Source organism: Silurus meridionalis, chromosome 17, assembly GCF_014805685.1.
Source record: "Silurus meridionalis isolate SWU-2019-XX chromosome 17, ASM1480568v1, whole genome shotgun sequence".
Classification (NCBI taxonomy): domain Eukaryota; kingdom Metazoa; phylum Chordata; class Actinopteri; order Siluriformes; family Siluridae; genus Silurus; species Silurus meridionalis.
In genome coordinates, this window is record NC_060900.1 from 26,949,631 (window position 1) to 26,955,630 (window position 6,000).

Here is a 6,000-nt window from a genome sequence, read left to right on the forward strand (position 1 = left end):
ACCTGCATGTTTTCCCTCACCACATCCATAAACCTCCTCCTTGGTCTTCCCCTTTTCCTCCATCCTCAGCATTCTCCTACTGATATACCCCATGTCCCTCCTCTGCACATGTCCAAACCATCTCAATCTCACCTCCCTCACCTTGTCTCCAAAACGTCCTACATGCGCTGTCCCTCTAATAAACTCATTTCTAATCCTGTCCATCGTCGTCACTCCCAACGAACATCTCAACATCTTCAGCTCTGCTACCTCCAGCTCCACCTCCTGTCTTTTACTCAATGCCACTGTCTCTAATCCATACAACATCTCAGGTCTCACCACAGTCCTATAAACTTTCCCTTTCACTCTCACAGATACTCTTCTATCACAAATCACTCCTGTCACTCTTCTCCACCCACTCCACCCTGCCTGCACTTTTTCCTTCACTTCTCTAACACACTCTCCATTACTTTGCACTGTTGACCCCAGGTACCTGAACTTCACCTTCTCCACCTCTTCTCCCTGCAACCGCACCACTCCACTGCCCTCCCTCTCATTCACACACATGTACTCTGTCTTACTCCTACTGACTTTCATTCCCCTTCTCTCCAGCATGTCTCTCCACCTCTCCAGGCTCTTCTCAACCTGCTCACTACTCTCACCACAAAGTCCAATACCTGTGGTGGTCATTGGGAACCCAGACCTCGACCAATCAGGTGTGGAATTCAGGTTTGTGATCTGTATACATACACATACATAATTTCTCTCCCGTCTATCTATCTCTTTCTCTTTTCCCCTCTTTTATCTATCTATCTATCTCTCTCTCTCTTTATCTATCTCTCTCTCTTTTTCCTCCCTCCCTCTATCTCTCTCTTCCCTTTTTCCCTCTATCTATCTCTCTCTCTCTTCCTTTTCCCTCCCTCCCTCCATCTATCTCTCTCTTTTTCCCCTCTTTTATCTATCTATCTCTCTCTCTCTTTATCTATCTCTCTCTTTTTCCTCCCTCCCTCTATCTCTCTTCCTTTTTCCCTCTATCTATCTCTCTCTCTCTTCCTTTTCCCTCCCTCCCTCCATCTATCTCTCTCTCTCTCTCTCTCTCTCTTCCTTTTTCCATCTATCTATCTATTTATCTCTCTCTTTTTCCTCCCTCCCTCTATCTCTCTCTCTTCCTTTTCCCCTCTATCTATCTCTCTCTCTCTCTCACTCTCTTTTTCCCCTCCCTCCCTCCATCTCTCTCTTCCTTTTTCCCCATCTATCTATCTATCTATCTATCTCTCTTTTTCCCCTCCCTCCTCCATCTCTCTATCTCTTTTTCCTCTATCTATCTATCTATCTATCTATCTATCTATCTATCTATCTATCTATCTATCTTCCCCTCCATCTAGCTATCTCTCTCTCTTCCCTTTTTCCCTCTATCTGTCTATCTAGCTCTCTCTTTTTTCCCTCTATCTATCTATCTATCTATCTATCTATCTATCTATCTATCTATCTATCTTTCTTTTCCCAACCATCAACCTCTCTTTCTCTAACTACCCATCTTTCTATTTTTATCCCTCCATCTCTCGGTAGATGAGCGCCAGCACGGTAGAATGTTCGCGCCATCCCGAACTAATTAAGTGCGACGCGCGCGCGCACGCGCACACGGGGGCGCGCACGCTAATTAGCTTGCTGTTTAACGGAATCCGGGGTGGTCTTAGAGCTAGCAAAGTCCGACTAGCTGTTCAGTCTCAAGCGCTGCATAACACACCTGCAGATAGTTATATATAAACACACACACAGATATAAAACACCTTAATCTTTTCATCCTAAAAATGAAAGAATAAAGTGATAAATATGGAGCTCGCTAGCTAGTCACATCAACACCAGCTGACATGCTAGCTCCGGTGTTGGATCTCCATGGTGATTTAGCGCGCGCGCACGCAGGTACAGGAGGAATGTATGGAACGGAGTCAGTACACAAGCACGGAAATGTGTAACCGTATTGATTGTAATTATTATTTTCTTTACCCGATGGAGGAGGTGAGATTCTCGTGTGTCCTTGTGAATCCTTAATATCCCGAAGCCGCCGCTGCTGTTACCGTCGTTCACTCCCAGTAATCTTCCGCCATGATTTCCCTACGTGCTGCGGTCGTGTTCCGCTCCTTTCCCGTCAGACGGCATCAGAAACTCCGCCGTCCCCCCACTCTTGAAAGCTCGGGTCGTGTCAGAAACGCCCGCAGCAGCTGTTCACTTTCTCTGCCTCGCTTGCTGGCCAAATCCGGAGTGGAAGGGAAAAGGGAGCAGTCGGGTTTGAGCTCCGAATAGATCCGGGACTCGTTCACACGCACATACTCCGAGAGGCCCGAATTCGACCAAATCGCACGTAAATACAGCTCTCACAATCCTTGTGAAGCTTACAGAAACGTGTAATAACTTCCTTGACACGTTTTCACGCCAATATAAAAAAGAAAGTGCTTTACGTCCCCCCCCTTGAACACTGGAAACGGCCCAGAATGGTCTAGTCCAAATTATATTCAAACAAGGAGGACCGTACCATTTAGGCTGAATCCTCAGGGGAGACCTCTGAAGATTTCAAATGTAGATTTAGAATCACTTTGATTGCCAAAGTATTTATGGGTTACATGTACAAATTCGTCCTGGTGTGGTGGCATAAAGACATTGGCTGTGCTATTAGTGGAGAGGGTATGTAAAATAGAGGCAGTGCAAAATACATGAGATTTAAACAGGTAGAATTTGGTGTGGACTCACCTGAGCAGAATGAAAACATGCACCCACACCGGCCCTTTGTGGAAAAGTTTGGACACCCCTGTAGTAAAGAGTTCTTTTTTAATTTTTAAAAATCGACAGCCATTTATAGAAATCTGTTTTCATATAATGTCCTAGAATGGCCCAGCCAGAGCCCTGACCCTATTGAACATCTCTGGAGAGATCTAAAAGTGGATGTCTGCTGACGGTCCTCATCATACCTGACCCAGCTTGAGAGAAATTGCCACGAAGAATTGCAGAAAATCCACCAATCCATGTGATGATATCAATACGTTTCGAGACTAGTTTTGAAACAAGCCGACAGATGACATCACAGGGCTGCACGCACAGTCACAGGGAGCACCGACCTTCATAAGTCAGCATGCTAAGCACCGAGCTCAACACAATCTAACTTCTGCACCCACCCTACTCGACAGATCGGGCTCCTATGGACTTCGCCTCCTCCCTAAGATGAAGATCCGGCTCAAAGTTTGCCATTTTGACACAATTGCGGAGATCTAGCGCAAGTCACAGAAGATGTTTCGAAATAAAGACTTTCAGGACACGTTCCAGAAGTGTCAGGAATGCTGGGATCACTGTACTGGAAATGTAGATAAATAAAGAACTTTCTTGTAAACAAAGCTAGTTTTAAAACTATAAATATATATATACAAAAAGCAATACAAATGCATTCAAAGAGCTCATTATTTCCCATTTTGAAAATACACACAACTGCACAGTAAAAAAAAGCTCCATTTATAGAACATCTGATTGAATACAAAAATAGCTTTCTTGCTGGAGGCTCTGCTTTGTGTGTTCATGCATTCCCAGTGTGTAAGGGGTTTCCTCCTGGTACATCAGTTTTCTCCCAAAGGTGTACTAATTAGCATTAGGATGCCCCCCTGGCTTTGTTTCCCCTCGCGGCAGGCTCCAGGCTCCCTCATGACCCATTGGTATAGAAAATGGATGGACGTGGGGAAGGATAATGCCGTTACTCATTAAATGTATAGTTTTCCGAACGCTCAAGATATTCGGATGGAATATCCACAATGCTGTCATAAACTTTATTCATATCAATGAATTAATAAAAAAAACCGACGCAACATAATTTCTAATGCTTTGATTTGTGTTTATTTTTATTATTTAAAGCCCTGGTGTGTGTGTGTGTGTGTGTGTGTGTGTGTGTGTGTGTGTGTGATATGCACATTACATTTGTCCTTCATACATGTGTTTTTGAGGGAGTGAATGAAAAGAATGTATGCCACAGTATGCAGATTGTTGCATTGTGCATGTGTGGTTATGTTTGTGTGTGTGTGTGTGTGTGTGTGTGTGTGTGTTGAGCAGGTCAGTGAAGCTGTGAGTGAGTCACAGCTCTGGCATGCACTACAACCCCCAGCAGCTCATGTTCGCCCAGATACACACTCATTGAGCCTGGAACTCAGTCCTTTGTGCACTTTATTGGGGTTTATGGTTTTTCTTTTTTCCTGCATCATCGTGAGATCAGGGAACCAGAGCTCGGCAGCGGTGGTGATTGAGAACCAAGTTAACGCGGATTATCGGTTGCTGGTAAAAATCACAGGAACATAGAAAGCTTAGCGTGGCCTTAATTCTGTAATATTTCCCAATATATATATATATATATATATATATATATATATATATATATATATATATATATATATATATATATATATATAAAAAAATCTGGACTATAAAGTCAGAAGGAATACACTTTCTTTTTTGAGAATATCCACACATGCAAGAAACACATTCTGCATTCATGTGAAATGGCACTGAGTTTAAAGAGACAATGCACAAGTGGCCTTAATTAAATGTAACACTAGCCGCTGGCACGGCCATGCTCTCACACACACACACACACACACACACACAGACACACACACACACAGTGTGACCGTGACTACATTTATGATAATTATAATGTAAAGGTCACACGTGTAGTCACAGATCAGATCATATATTTTTTTTAAACATCTCCGACCCTGTTCACATCCACTCGCTGCTTTCACGCGTCTTTTTATTCATAAGTCTATGAACAGCTTTCACACTGATTCATTCAGTCATGTTCAGTAAGCACTTAATCCTGATCAGGGTCATGCTGCTGCATCCGGAAACGTGTCCCAAGAACTGGGCAACACTTTGTGTGCAGTATTTCGATACCATGACTGGTCAGGGCTTGTCAGAACACTTCAGTGTGTTGCTGTTTGTTTGTTTTTTTTTTCACTGATGCACTGAAGCCAAGAAATGTCCAGGATCTAAACACAAGAACTTTAGAGAAGTGATTTAGGACCTTTCATGATAAAAAAAACTGTTGCTCAGTATCTTTAGCCCAGAATTGAGTTGCAGGAATGTAAATCCAGGAACTTTAGGCTGGAAATGTTAGCTGAGTTATTTTTGTTCAGGAAGGTATGGCAGGAACTTAAGGTCTGGATCATTAGTCTAGAAATTTAAAAACCAGAGCTTTAGTCCAGGAATTAAACGCCTTTTGTCCAGGAGTATAATCCCAGAAGATTTAGTCCAGGAATTTAATCCCAGAACATTTCATTTAGAAATTTAAGGCCAAGATCATTCATTTGAGGAACTGAAAATCATTTTGTCCAGAAATTTAATCACAGAACCTTTAGTTCAGGAACTTATGACAAAGACAGAAACAAAAGACCACAACTTTTAGTCTAGAAATTTAAGACAAGGTTCTTGTGCCCAAGAATGTAATCCCAGAATCTTTAGTCCAGGAACTTAATCCCAGGACCTTTAGTCTAGAAATTAATTCCAAGATCGATCAAAGAACTGTTGGATCTTTTGTCTAAGAACTTAATCCCAGAAACTTTAGTTTAAGAGTTTAATTGCACAATATTTAGTCCAGGAATTTATCACAGAAGCTTTAATCCAGGAACCTACTTCCAAAACCTTTCATCCAGGAATTTCAACTCAGAACCTTTAGTTCAGGAACTTACTCCAAAAACCTTTTCATCCTCAGGACCTTTAATTTAGAAATGTAAGATAAAACCGTTCGGTCGAGGAACTGAAGAACCCTTTTTCCTAGAACGTAATCCCAGAATTTAAAACAAAAATATTCTTTCGAGGAACTTGAGGAACTTTTGACTAGGAATTTAATCCCATAAAACTTTAAAACAGAAATTTAACATAAGGATCTGAAGCCCAGGAATTAAAATCTAGGAATGTAAATACAGAAACCAAGATATTTATGTCTAGGATCTTATGATCAGGACTATTAAACCCAGAACCTTTAGTCCA

At 42.0% G+C, this 6,000-nt stretch overlaps 1 protein-coding gene across 2 annotated transcripts in view; it reads right to left on the reverse strand.

Annotated features, from left to right (window-relative positions):
* The window catches only part of cdk16 (cyclin-dependent kinase 16), a 31,415-nt gene extending 28,247 nt beyond the window's left edge, over window positions 1-3,168 (reverse strand). Inside the window, exons 1-2 of one of the 2 annotated variants that reach the window (XM_046871210.1) lie at window positions 2,946-3,168; window positions 2,728-2,785 (exon numbers count right to left, since the gene is read on the reverse strand). The gene's annotated coding sequence lies outside the window, so the exon portion shown is untranslated. Of the gene's footprint in view, window positions 1-1,986; window positions 2,464-2,727; window positions 2,786-2,945 lie in introns of those variants that run through there. The other variant, XM_046871209.1, reaches the window with a different exon arrangement.
* Between the last annotated feature and the right edge of the window lie 2,832 nt (window positions 3,169-6,000).